The sequence below is a fragment of the Chiloscyllium plagiosum genome, unplaced genomic scaffold, assembly GCF_037043375.1.
Source record: "Chiloscyllium plagiosum isolate Xiang-an unplaced genomic scaffold, Cpla_swu_hap1 HiC_scaffold_24, whole genome shotgun sequence".
NCBI classification, from domain to species: Eukaryota; Metazoa; Chordata; class Chondrichthyes; order Orectolobiformes; family Hemiscylliidae; genus Chiloscyllium; species Chiloscyllium plagiosum.
The window spans coordinates 73,554,814-73,569,578 of NW_028270162.1; the positions used below are offsets into that span (position 1 = coordinate 73,554,814).

The 14,765-nt window shown below is 46.1% G+C and overlaps 1 long non-coding RNA gene across 1 annotated transcript in view; it reads left to right on the plus strand.

Annotated features, from left to right (window-relative positions):
* The first annotated feature begins 298 nt into the window (after nucleotides 1-298).
* Nucleotides 299-14,765, plus strand: part of LOC148145799 (uncharacterized) — a 111,868-nt gene continuing 97,401 nt past the window's right edge. The window contains exon 1 of the long non-coding RNA XR_015761320.1: nucleotides 299-402. This is a non-coding gene — a long non-coding RNA (uncharacterized LOC148145799). The remainder of the gene's footprint in view (nucleotides 403-14,765) is intronic.

Below are 14,765 nucleotides of genomic sequence, written 5' to 3' on the forward strand. Positions count from 1 at the left end.
GGCTAAAGAGTAACTTGGTAAAGAATAGGGCACCTTAACTGTCAGGAGGTGGTTGAGATATTAGACAAAATAGTGTTGTCAGAATTTACTGTGGCGAAAGACATGGAAGCTCGGGAACTTGGGGAAATAAATAGCGATGTCTTGGAAAGAATGCTCAGCAGATGAGAAAGTGCTGTAATCTTAAAACAAATAAAGGTAGATCAATCCTCAGTAGCTCATTATGTCTATCCTTGAATATTTTGGGAAGCTTGGGAAGAGATTGCGGTGTCCCTAACAGAGATATTTATATTATCAACAGACACAATGAGTTACCGGAAGACTGGAGGGCGGCTAATGCTATTCCATCACTTAAGGGCTGCAGGGAAACACCAGGAAATTACAACCCAGTGAGCCCAGTGCTGGGTAAGTTATCGGAGGAGATTCTGAGCGAAAGGAGCTGCATATATTTCGAATGGCAAGGGCTGATTAGAGATAGTCAGCATAGCTTTGTGAGTGGAAAACAGTATTTCACAATCCGGATTAACTCTTTGAGAAGTTGGCCAAGAGATAAATGAAGGCAGAGCAGTCAACGTTATCCGCATGGACTTCAGCAAAGCATTTGACAAGGTTCCAAGGGATGTACAACACCTAGTCAAGAGGAATAAGGAAGCTAACTTAACGTTGAGGAACCAAGGATCAGAAGCAAGGCTCCAGAGAGTTACATGGGGCAGCACGGTGGCTCAGTGGTTCGTACTGCTGCCTCACAGCATCTGGGACACGATTTCGATTCCAGCCGTAGGCGACTGTCTGTGTGGAGTTTGCACATCCTCGCCATGTCTGCAGGTGATCCGGTTTCCACCCACAGCCCAAAGATGAGCAGGTTAGGTGAATCAGCCATGCATTGTTCAAGAAAGGGAATAGAGATAATCCTGGGAACTACAGACCTGTCAGTCTTCTGGCTGTGCTGTGCAGATTATTGGAGAGGACTCTGAGAGTCAGGATTTATGATTCCTTGGAAAACCATAGTTTATTACAGAGAGTCAGCATGACTTTGTAAGGGACAGGTTATGCCTCACAAATCTTATTGAATCCTTTGAGAATGTGACAAAACACATTTATGGCTCATTGAGAAAGTACAGGGCATGGGATACATGGAAACCTGCCTGTCTGGATACAGAATTCCTGGCCCATACAAGATGGAGGGTGATGACAGATGGAAATCATTCAGCCTGGAGCTCGGTGACCAGTGGTGACCAGAGGACAAAAAATCTCTGCTCTTTGTGATTTTATGAATGACATGGATGTGTGAGTGGAAGAGTGGGGAAGTAAGTTTGCCAATGACACAAGTGTTGGTGGAGTGGTGAATAGTGTGGAGGACTGTTGGAGTTTGCAACGGGGCAATGACATGATGCAGAGCTGGGCTGACAAGTGGCAGATGAAAGTCCATCTGGAAAAGTGTGAAGTGATGCATTTTGGAAGGTGAGACTTGAATGCAGAATACAGGAGTAAAGACAGAATACTGAATAGTGTGGAGGAACAGATAGATCTTGGATTTCATGACCAGAGATCCGTCAAATTTGCCACCAAGCTGATAGTGTTGTTAGGAAAGAGTATGATGTATTGGCTTTCATTAGCTGGGGGATTTAGTTTTAAAGCCACGAATTTATGCTGCAGCTCTATACAACCCTGTTTAGATGCCAATTAGAATATTGTGTTCAGTTTTGGTCCCTTCATGACAGGAAGGATGTGGAAGCTTTAGAGAAGATAAAGAGGAGCTGTGTAAAACACTCAACAAAAGGACATTCCACTGAAACAGACAAATTCTCAGCAAGAAATCCCCACCGGTCCCACACTCAAGTAAAAAGGATCATATTAGATTGTCGGGCTTAGAGGATCACCAAAAAGTACTTAAAATCCTGAAGTGAGAGAATGTTTTAGGAGTAAATTTTAAAGGGATTGCAAAGGGTCTGCTCGCAGGAGAAGGTCAGATGGAAGAGGGAATAATTGTCAAGGTTTTATGTCACAAAAGGAACAGGGAGAGGTCAAGGTGCTGGAGGTGGTGAGAGTGTTACAGAGAGTGGTCAGGGCCTGAACGGTGTTACAAAGCCAGTACGGATTGCTGCAGCTGGAGGGGTTTGCAGAGGTAGGGAGGGACATATGTACTTTTATTTATTCATTCATGGGATGCGGGGGTCACTGATTGGACCAACATTCTTTGCCCCACTACCAATTACCCAGAGTATAGCACAGTGTCAGCCATATTGCTGTGGGTCTGGTGTCACGTGCAGGCCAGACCAGGTTAGAATATCAGATGTTCTTCTCTAAAGGACCTAAGTGAACCAGATGAGGACTTCCTCCTGATCAACAATGTTTTTATGGTGGCCCCACCAATGACTTTTACAGCCACAACATGACATCCCAACTCGAACTCTCAATGCTCTGCCCAATGAAGGTAACCATCCCAAACACCTGCTTCACCAGCCTGTCTACCTGTGACACCACTTTGAAAACTCTGTGTACCTACGTCCCTGGGTCTCTGATTGATAACACTACCCAGGGTCCGAACATTATCTGTACAAGTCCCACCCTGGTTTGTTTCACCAAATTGGAACACTTCACATTTATCTGATTAAACTCCATCTGCTATTCTTCAGCCCACTATCCCAGCAGTACTGTTCATTCTGTTGTATCACAGATAACCTTCTTCACTGTCCACTTTACCACCAATTTCAGTGCCACCCCAAAAAACGTACTTACCACAAAACTAATATTCCCATCCAAACCATTGATCCAAATGACAAACAACAGGGGACCCACGACACCGCTGGTCACATGTCTCTAGTCAGAAAGGCAACATGTCTCCCATCACCCTCTGTCTCCTACCATCAAGCCCAATTTTGTATCCAGTCGACTAGCTCCTCCTGAATGCCATATCCTTTTACATTGATCTGAGCCTATTACCCAGTTTACCATACAGAACGTAGAACACAGAACAGTACAGTACAAGACCCTTTGGCCATGATGCCATGCACCATCCCCCGTATGTTTCTTTATGCTCTGGGATATAAAAATCATGTAATAACGTCCTGCAGGATACACATTACCACTGCCCTGGCGTCATTTTTTTTTTGATGGGGAATGACTCTACCCATTTTGAAAACATGTCGAGAATAACTAGGACAATTTTTTATTCCTCCTTCTGAGGCATGTGGGCAAGGTCAATTAGCAGGTGGGTGAATAGACCATCAGGAACTGGCATGTAGTCACTTTTGGCCATCAGCTTCCCTGAAGTTTTCGGTAGAAAGATGAGGCACTGTGACAGCAGAGCTTGGGCAGGTGCAGCGACTCCCGCTGCATACAAAGAATGGCTGACAGCATCTTGCCTGTGTGCCCGATTCCGTGTACCACCAGGGCCATTAAGAGCAGGTGGGCTTTCAGTTAAAAGATGCAGGGGTGGGTAAGGACCTGTGAGAACAGTGATTGTACGGCACCAATGCGGGCCCATGGCGTGGCAGGCATGATTTCTATGTTTTGCCGACATGCTTCTGTGTTTTTTATGTGGTTCTGCTGTGGGTGGGCACTTCTGGCATGGCGGCTTGCTGATCTGTTGGGACTGCATCGAGAGAGTCGGGGGACTCTGGCGGTTTCACCACCCTGGGGGTCTGCAGGGCAAAAGTGGCCGGGGTAGTGCAGATTCCCGGGTCGTTGCATCAGCTGAGGCATTTGCTTGGGTGACGGGATCGGTGGAAGAGATATTGGCGTCACATTTTATAATTGCGACAGCGGCACGTAGCAGGAGTGCTTGTTGGATGTTGGCAATGAGTGCAGCATGTTGGAGTTGTCTCCCTGCTAAGCTGATGAACACCCTCTGTTTCTATATTGTGCCCAAGTCCTGAACGACTCCAAAGACACATCTGGAGTCTGTGTAGTCATTGGCTGTGCTACCCTGTGCCAGGAGGCAGGCTCTGGTGAGACCAAAGAGCTCTGCCACCTGTGTGGACACACCATCTGATAATGCAGCTGATTCGAGAGTGGTGAAGAGGGTGCAGATGGCATGTCCTGCTAATGTCTATTGGTCTGATGGCCGGAAGGAAGAGCCACTGGTTAAAAGAATCTTGTCCGGGTTTTCTCAGACCAGTCAGGACACCTGCTGAACCATGCAAAAGTGAGGACTGCAGATGCTGGAGATTAGAGTCAAGATGAGAGTAGTGCTGAAAAGCACAGCAGTTAAGACAGCATCCAAGAAGCAGGAAAATCAACGTTTCTGGCAGGACCCCTTTGTCAGGAATGCCAAACCAGGTCCAAGCAGTTGTGGTTGTCTTCAGAATCATGTTAGGTGTGAGGAATTAGGGTGGCGGGGTTCAAAGCTAGGGCGCGGTGTAGGGAAAGGTATGCCTAGATCATAAAGCGACCTCATGACCAGTTCTCTGAGTTGTATTGCTGTTGAATTAAGCAGCAGGGAGAGTAACAGTGAAACCAAAACAATACACGGGTGATCTAGTACAATGGAGGTGGCCTTATCCACTGTTACTGTGGCTGCTTCCACCGTGCACAAACATGCGGCATTCTCGTAACTAAGCATTATAAAACGCAACAGGGCGACGGAGAGCCCCATGAAGCTGTGTTAAAATGCCAGACGTGAACCCTTCTGACTTGGTTACATAAAAATAGAAGGCCTGTGAGTAATCTGGGACTCCAGAGCAGGAGTTAAGATTTGTTGTTGCTTCAGTTAGTGAATGCCCGTTGCATTTTGGGTGTCCACTTCACTCTGGCTGGCTGTGGGAGGCAGGGGAAGCTGCCTCCCACAGAGGTGCATCAATAGTACAATGGACAGGAATCCAGGGCCTGCAGTAGTTTACCAGCCCCAGAAACACTTGCAGCTGCCTGTTTGTGACAGTCAGGGGAATCTGGGTGATGACAGCTAATTGCTCCATGGATAGTGCTCTGAGGCCATAGGAAAGATTGCACCCCAGATATTAGACATTTTGCTGACACAACTACATTTTCTTGATAGACATCCTATGCACATCCTGTGCCAGACTGCAGAGCAAGGCCACCGTAAACTGCTTGCATGCAGTAGCGGAGGTGGAAGCCAATAGCAGGCCATCCGCAAATTGGAGGAAGGTGCTGTGGCCTGGTAGGTGAAGTGTGGACAGGGTGAGGAAAACTGCAGCAGCATAAACTGTGGGGCTCTCCGAATACCCTTAGGGAAAACCGGTCTATGTATTTTGGCAGCCGCCATATGTAAAAACATAAAGGTTCAGGGGGCAACTTAACGGAGAATGAGGCTGAGCAAAGGTCGATTACAAGAATATCAGCTGGAGCAGGCGGGGATACTGGTCAGGATAGCATTTGTGTCTGGGACTACTGGGAAGCAGGGAACAACAATGGCATTGACAGCCCTAAGATCTTGCACAAAGTGCCATTTTCATGGTCTTCCAAGCTTCGAGATAGGTAGGAAGGGAGCGTTACATGGGCTGGTTGTGGGCACGAAGATTCCTTGGTGAAAAGGTGATTCAATAACTGATTAGATTCCCAATACTGCTGCGGGTGATACGGGTGTTCTGTTGATGGCAGGATTGCTCCCTGTATGAGAGTAACTGTATGTGTTTGGGAGGACAATAGCTGGCCTGCATGGTTCTATTGCTGTGCCCACAGCGATTATGGGAGATCAGCTAATAACAGTTGGCTCTCGGAGGAGGAGGCAGCGCCTGTGCCTTGTTTTGTAAAAGTTGCTTGTAGTAATGCGGGGGCACAGCGCACGCAAAACTCGCCCTGTCCTATCAGTGTAAGCTCTACTAAGGGGTCTGTGTCTTGCCCAAAGCGTGTGAAATGTATTGTTTCATTACAGCGATGAAATAACAGTCTCTCTTCGGTTCCAGTGAAAACTCAACTTGTCTGGAACAAAACAGCAGCAGTAGAGATGCTTGAGCCGACGATTTATCGTGTGGGCGGCGAACATGATCATGACAACATGGACACTGATCCCTTTGAGATAGTCTGCACTCTCCCACGCCGCAGTTAATTCTTCAAGTAGCAAACCCACCAGTTCTGGGTTTTCTTTTGTTTGCTTTGAACACGGCACTTAAACACGCTGCAGCTTTGCTGCTGACCCACAGAAATGACACTGGTGGGATTGGAAGCGACGTCCCCTTCGAGATTGGAACCTCGTTCCAGCGCCTTAGACCACTCGGCCACGGTAACACCCGAAATCGTGCCATCTATTTTCATACATTTTCAATTGTGCTCCTGCAAAACAACAGAAGAAAACTCACAGGGAAAGCATTCTGTGATCCCTGTCCTGCTCGCATCGCAGCTGGGATATGCCCGACTACAACGTCAATTTTGCAACAGATAAAGTTAGCCCATCAAACCACACAAAAACCAATGGAAAGCTGAATCTATCTTCTGAGACTCTTTTCAGCTACAAATGTATATGCAAGTGTGAGAGAAAATGTTCCGTCATGATTTGATAAAATAATCATGACATTACTGGAAAGTCGATTCTTGCTTTAGTAAATTATTTCGCCCATTGGTCGAAACAGATCAACTTTCACATTTACACAGAACAAGAAACACACCGGACTACAGGGAAAATGCACAAAGCTGAGCAGGCCGTGTTCCACATCATACCGTGCAGCATAGTTTTAGTCACTGTGACTGTTTTGCAGAATAAGCGTCACAAAGAATGTTCTCTACCTGAAAAGCCGCGGTAGCAGTACAATCCGAGAAGACAGATCACAATGTCAGCATGCTCATACCTCGGTGCCGGTACGAGTTGGCACTTTCCTTGTCTGTTACATTAACCGTGCAACTTGCTGCGGAGATGTCTCCACCTGGATATGAGCTACATGGCTGCCAACTGAGTTGGAAACCTGTGTGGGAATCGATGGGAAGCGACTCAGTAAATTTATTAGAGATTCAGTTTCTGTTCACGTCAATGCAAAAGGCAGTTTCTGAACATATTTACAGAAGTCAAAAGGAGATTCCCCCCCCCCCCCACCCCATAAGATGTCAAAGAGGTGCTAACTGCCCTTGAGTGCTTTTTGTTCTCGATGTGAAGAGCTCTCACGCCTGAGTCACCTTCACGTCTCTGGTTGCTGAGTGAATCACAAAGAAGGAATTTCACCAGAGCTGCAACTGCCTCACTTCTCCACTTGCTCTCCCCGTTTACATTTTCCTGCTCGTCAGTGATTTAAAGAAAACCAAATGGATGCGATGTCATTCTGTAGCCTCTCTGTCGATTCCTCCGTTTCAGTTCCAACGTGGCTTAGATCTCGGGGCGCACCTTAATATTAGTGACGCTATGACAGCACAAGTCCAGAGGTTCCTCTGAGATTCTAAATTCAGTTATTGCTGTTGCTGACGGAATGAGCTACTAACGTGCAAAAACATGATTCAGGACTTCTGGTGCTAATTCTCGCACGTTGAATAACGGCAGACAGCTTCCAAATGAGGCCTGTCAGAGAGTACTTGGGGGTACATTTGACAGAGGGGCTACATTAGGAATCCTTGGTGTACCGTGACACCAGCACATCAGCGTTCTCCTTGGCTTTGAAATGGGCCACCTGCGCAAGGAATGCACATGTGTTACTGTTTTTTGTGGAAGGATTAGAAGACGGGAACTACAATCTTAAACAGAATGGCATATGTTCAGAAGCAGTTGGAGAAACACTTAACAACGTTTCACCAGGGCTTTTTCTGCCCAGTTTCGAACTGGGGACCTTTCGTGGGTGAGGCGTATGTGACAACCACTACACTATAGAAAGAAGCTGAACTGGAAGCAAAATGTTGGGAAATGGCACTTGTTTAATTTTGGCGATGTGGTCAGCATGGACGAGATACACAGAAGACTCTGTTGCCATGCTGTGTACTTCAATAACGTTGTGTCGCTTACACCCCCTTTAATGGATTACTGTTAGCGGGGCTTGCCATCGCTCGCTGTGGCGCAATAGTTTAGTCTATTCGACTGTTCAACGGAAAGGTAGCATTGTGTAAAACTGCAGAACTGAAAGACTTCCTTACTTTTGTCCCGATTGACCATACTTCGTGAAATATTCCTGGATCCTCAGTTGAGGATTTTTGCTGCTGGAAATTATCTCACAAACTGTGTTATCTCGTAATGTATTGAGCGGATGGCAAAACAGTCACGATTTAACACGCAACACAAACAAAAATGACAAACCAAATGCATTTTCAGACACAGCGAAGCATGAATGCAGAATTTGAGACAGTCCGAGGGCATGAGCCATAAACTAATCTCACAACGAACAGTAGGGCAATTCCAAATTATTCTTTCAAGCATCCGGGAGCCTTAGTGCACCACCAATTCCCAGAAAGTGCTGAAAAGAGAGAAAGAAAGAGCACAATAAGAATGGGCCATAGAAAGTCAATTTCATCTATCACATTCTCGATTAGATTAGCTTTCCCTTCCACCGTCTCCAGGACAGAAAAGAAGGAAATAGAAGAAATTTAGGAGCATATGACTTCGCAATTCATTGTAATAATTTTCCCTTCCGCCAGAAAATTAAATAACGACGAGTAGAGTCACCGCAGGACTTTGTTTCACAACAGCGACGAAACAACCGTCTCTCTTCGGTTCCAGTGAAAACTCAACTTGCCTGGAACGAAACAGCAGCAGGAGAGCTGCTTGAGCCCGCGATTTATCGTGTGGAAGGCGAACACGTCATGACAGCACGGACACTGACCCCTTGGAGAAAATCTGCACTCTCCCACACTGCAGTTTACTCTCCAAGAGACAGACCCGCAGTTGTCCTTTGACCACGGCACTTTAATACATTGCAGCTGATGCGACGAAATTGCAGCAGTGGAATTCCAACCTCCACCACCTGCCAAATTGGAACCTGAATCCCGCGGCTTCGGCTGCTTGGCCGCGCTACAGAGCCCTGACCTTCTCTGAGTAATGAAGGGTGCTGTGTCTGATCCGCAGGACACCCTGCAGGATTATCAGGCAGCGCCACCCTCACTCTATGTGACATGTACGTGCTGGCTAAGATTCTGTTGTGTAGATGTGTCCCGGATTTGCCAATATCACCGTTGTTTAACTCCCTACATTCTGTTGGTCTATGATTCCACTCAGAATCACAAATGTTTCACAAAACACCTTAGCTGTGCTGGTTCTCCACAGAGATAAATGTGTTTCTCTTTTGATATCATTCTCTTGTCTTCTCCCTGTAACTCTCCACACTTTTACTTACAACATAAACATCGAATTAGTTTTTAAGTAACTCGATTGAAACTGCCCCTTTGTCAATGTCAGGCACTGGTTTACAGACCCTAACGTTTCTCCTCATGTACATTTTTCTTCTTTTACTAATGACTTTAAATATCTGCCGAATCGTTCTCAATCCTTTCGGGCGTAGGCAGCACTCTCCCTTCCATATTTCCTCTGCCTATCCCACTCATGTCTTGGAAAGGTTTCACAAGGCCAGCTTTCGGCCTTCTGCTCTCCAAGGAAAACTGTCCCAACTTTCCAAATGACCTTTATTGTTGACATTCCTCAGATACCAGACCATTCCCATCAACCTGTTCAGCGCTGTTTCTAATCCTTTCCCGTCCCCACTTCCGAAAGTTCAAACCCAGAACTGTGCAAACATCCAGATGGTGGAATTATTCAGAGTGGGATTGTGTGGGTGAACATCCTGTAACACTTGTTTCACTTTCACCACATGTGGTACTGTGCCATGCCCACTACCATGACATTTATTACCCCTGAACACTACGTTATTTCAAGGAGTGCATCTTCATAGTTTACATCTTGTTTTTATCAAACAGTTGATAGGGCGACCGGGCAAAGTGAAATCCAGCAACCAAGGCTCGATGGCGACCTGAAGTAAGAAATTCTCACATGCCAATATTAACTCAAGCTACTAAGCGAAGATCATGCCCCTAGACAAGTGACATTCTTACGTTTCGGAAAGAAATTGCTGAATACCTGCAACTGAACATGTGAAGTGTAAGAAGATCTGGTGGTGTTGAAAGGTGTAGCAGCTGGTTCTCCGTGAACTACTACAGATTGTTAATGTGCTGAGCTGTTTGTTTTAGCTTTGCATTAAATGGAAGCCAGTTAGCTCAGTCCGTTGGCTAACTAGTTTATGGTACAGAGTGAGACTAACAACGTGGGATTAATTGTCGCACTGTCTCAGGTTACCATAAGGATCATCATCTCCTCCGCTCACGTGATCTGTAATATAATAGTGATTCTAGTGAGTAGGAATGGACCTGTCGATGTCAAGCATCATTATCATTGCCATCTGTTTGCCTTCAGTCTGATGCTCCAATAATTCCTGATGAACGTCAGTAAATGAAGCTTGAGATAACAATTGGCATTACAACTGCGGCGTGTTTACATGCTGTTAAGTACCAAGCGCTGATCAGTTGCTCCACTGGACCCGTCGGCAGTAAGCCGATAAAGTGCCCTAATCGTACCTCTGGGACCTTCGACCCGCCTGTTTCTACTTTTGCTGTGGTTTTGAAATTAAAGCTAAGGCATAGGAGGAGGAGGAACTGATATGGACCTGTGACTTTTCGAGCATCTAGTTCAGGAAATGGGACATAGACAAACGTTGTGCAAAATAGACTTGATTGAAAACTGGGTTTCTGTGGGTCGCCGCGTTGTTTACAGACAATGTTATATTATCGCTGTCACAGGACTTCTCATTCGGTCGGCTTCAATTTGGCACAGAATTCGATTCAACGACACTTCACTATCTTCCTTCTGCATGTTCCGAGAGACAACAAGACATATAATGCACTCATCATCAATATTCAACATGGTTACATCCAAGGACATGTTGCAAAGGTTTCATGAATACTGAAGATATAAGAATGCTATGCAAGAGTAAATTGAATTTCAGTTTAAATTGTAAAGTGATAAAAATCCAGAGTAAGATCCAGAATGTCCGAAATTCATGATTATTACCGTGGCCAGAACTCTAGCCAGGCAAAGGGGAAATCTGTTCCTGAAACCCCAATATCCACACGGCCGTTCGCTCCATGTGTCCAGTTGGAAACCTGTGTGAAGGAGCATGCAGTCTGACAGAGCGCCTGGGAGAATCCTCCACTGTCTGATCTAAAGCTACAACAGGAGCTGTGTATTCCAGCTGTGAGAGCGGTGGGATAAAGTGGAGGACCTTGGTATTCCGTGGTGTAGGTTCACAGTGTCCTTATCATGTTATTGTTTAAAACCCTCTGTCAGAAACAGCACAGACAGAGAGGAATAGGAGGGGGCCATTTCACCGGCAAGCACTATCCCGCCATTTGATATCATTATGGCTAAGCGAACACGTCAATGTCTTTTCCCAGCCCATCCACATCAACCTGTCGCCCAAAGGCGAAAAGACACTGAATAAAGCGAAAAACTCTGTGCAACCGTGGGGTTGAAATGTGTTTAGAGACAGTGGGCTTCAGAAGTTGGTTTTGTGAATGAGCAACGTATTCTGGACTGATCCAGCCAGCAGGGTTTGCAATTTTACTAACCCACCCTTATACGCCCTCATCCAGGTCGTTTATTAAAATGAAGAGCAGCAGTGTACCCAATACCGACCCTGGCGGTACACCACTGGGAACTGGTGTCCAGGATGAACAATTCCCATCACCCACCTCCCTCTGTCTTCTTTCAGCAAGCCAATTACTGATCCAAACCGCTATATCTCCCATAATCCCATTCCTCCATATTTTGTACAACAGGCTATTCTGGGGAACCTTCTCGAACGCCTTGCTGAAAACCATTTACACTATATCAACCGGTTTACTCTCAAAGAACTGAATAAGGGTTGTGAGGCACGATGTACCCTTCACAAAAGCGTGCTGACTATCCCTAATCAAGTTAACCCTATCAACTCCTGTCTCTTATAACATTTTCCAATACTTTACAAAAAACTGAAGTAAGGCTCACTGGTCTGTAATTACTCGGGTTGTCTCTACTCCCCTTCTTGAACAGGTGAACTACATTTGCTATCCTCCAGTGTTCTGACACTCTTCCTGTGGACAATGACGATTTAAAGATCAATGTCAAAGGCTAGGCAATCTCCTCTCTGGCTCCCCAGTGGATCCTCGGATAAATCCCGTCCGGCCAAGGGGACTTACTTCCTTTCACACTCTGTAGGAATTCTAATACCTCTTCCTTGTGAACTTCATTAGTCTAACCTAGTCTAGTAGCCTGTATCTCAATATTCTCCTCGACAACATGGTCGTTTTCTAGAGAAAATACTGTTGAAAGATCTGCGTTTTGTGCTTCCGATTAGTCCTCTTCTCCACACACAACTTCCTACTATTATCATTGATTGGCGCTAATCTTACTCTTGCCATTCTTTTATTCTTTACATACCTGTAGAAAGCCTTACGGTTTACGCTTACCCTATCCACCAACAACGTCTCATGTCTCCTCCTGGCTCTTCTGAGCTCACTCTTTAGGTCTTTCCTGGTTGTCTTGTAATCCTCAAGCGGCCTAACTGAGCCTTCATATCTCATCCGAACATATGCTTTTTTCTTCCTCTTGACCAGAGATTCCACTTCTTTTGTAAACTACAGCTCCCACTCTACAGCTTACTCCATGCCTGACAGGTTCATACGGATGTTTGACACCCAGGACACTTTTCCTTGATTAAGTTCCATGTTTCTAATGTGCCCAAAACCAGCAGTTTCCTTCCCCATATAATGCTTCCTAAATCTTGCCTAATCGTATCGTAATTGCCTTTTCCCCAGCTTAGATCTTCACCATTGGTATGCATCTGTCCATTTCTATCACTAAAGTAAAAATAAGAAAACTGTGATCGCTATCACCAAAGTGCTCACCTATTTCCAAGTCTAACTCCTGGCCGGGCTCATTACACAGTACCAAGTCTAATGTGGCTTCACCCCTTGTTGGCCTGTCTACATACTGTGTCAGGATGCCCTCCTGCACACATTGGACAAAGACGGATCCATCTATAGTACTCGTACTATAATGTTTCCAGTCAATATTTGGAAAGTTGAAGTCCCCATGACAACTACCTTGTCTGTCTCATTCCTTTCTTATCGAGAATCATCTTTGCTATCCTTTCCCCAATATCTCTGGAAGTATTTGGAGGCCAATAGAAAACTCCCAACAGGGTGACCTCCCCTTTACTGTTTTTCACCGCAGACTATATTACCTCATTTGACGAGTCCCCTAACATCCTTTCTGCAACTGCAATATTGTCCTTGACCAAGAATGCTTCTTTTACCATCTTCTCTGTTCTCACTGAAACATCTAAATCCTAGGACCTGCAACAACCATTCCTGTGCCTGCTCTTTTCATGTATCCGAAATGGCCACAACATCGACGTCTCAGGTACAAACCCATGCTGCAAGTTCATCCACCTTATTCCGGATGCTCCTGGAGTTGAAGTAGGCACACTTCAAACCACCATCTTGCTTGCCGGTGCCATCTTGCGACCATGATACTTGATTTCGGATCCCCATACTCTCACCCTTTTCTATACTTGAACTACAATTTTGGGTCCCATCCCCCTGCTGGATTAGTTTAAACCCACCCACAATAGCCTTTGCGAATATCCCCCCAGGATATTGGTACCCTTCTGGTTCAGACCAAGAACATCCTCCTTGTGCAGGTCCTCCCCATCCCAGAAAGAGCCCCAATTATCCAAGAATCCAAAACCCTCCCGCATGCACCATCCCTGTAGCCACGTGTTCAACTCCAATCTCTCCCTATTCCTCACCTCACTAGCACGTGGCACGGGCAACAAAACAGAGACAACAGCTCTGTTCGTCCTAGCTCTAAGCTTCCATCCTACCTCCCTGAATTTCTGCCTTAAATCCCCATCTCTCTTCCTACCTATATTGTTGGTGCTCGATGGACCATGACCTGGGGCTGCTCCCGTTCCCCCTTAAGGATCCCAAAACACGATCGGAGAATTACAATCCGTGGCACCTGGGAGGCAACACACCAACCGTGAGTCTCTTTCGTCCCCACAGAACCTGCTATCTGTCCCCTAAGTATGGAGTCCCCAATGACTATTGCTCTGTTCCTCTCCACCCTTCCCTTCTAAGCAGCAGGGACAGACACTGTGCCATAGCCCTGTGCCCCACTGCTTTCCCCTGGTAAGCCGTCCCCCAGAATAGTATCCAAAATGGTATACTTATTGTTAAGGGGAATGGCCACAAGGGATCCTTGCTGTGCCTGCCAGTTCCCCTTCCGTCCCCTGACTGTAACCCATCTGCCTTTTTCTTGCACCTGAGGAGTGACTACCACCCTGAAACTACCCTCAATAACCCTCTCTGCCTCTCGAATGATCCGAAGTTCATAGAGTTCTCGCTCCAGTTCCCTAACGCGGTTGTCGTGGAGCTGGAGTTGGGTGCACTTCCCGCAGATGTAGTCAGCAGGGACAATAGTCATGACCCTTACCTCTCACATTCGGCAGGAGTAACATTCAAATGCCCTCACCTCCATTCCCACGATTCTAAATGCCCAAAGAGACTGTTGAAAAATCAAAGAATAAAAATAAATCTCGTTATCTAACCAATCTTACAATACCTGCACCTCAACCCACCTACCACACTCCTTGCCTCCTCCTATTTGTCTCTGTACCGCCTCGGCTCACAAGCCTCATTTCAAATGAAGAGTTCTTGCCTGAAACGTCGATTCTCCTGCTTCTCGTGTGCTGCCTGCCCTGCTGTGCCTTTCCAAGTCCACACTCTCTCTCCTCAGTGGCGAGGCAGTGGATTTGTGTTGGGAACTGAAGATAGAGGCCACTCTTTTGCACGATTCAATTGTAGGAAATGTT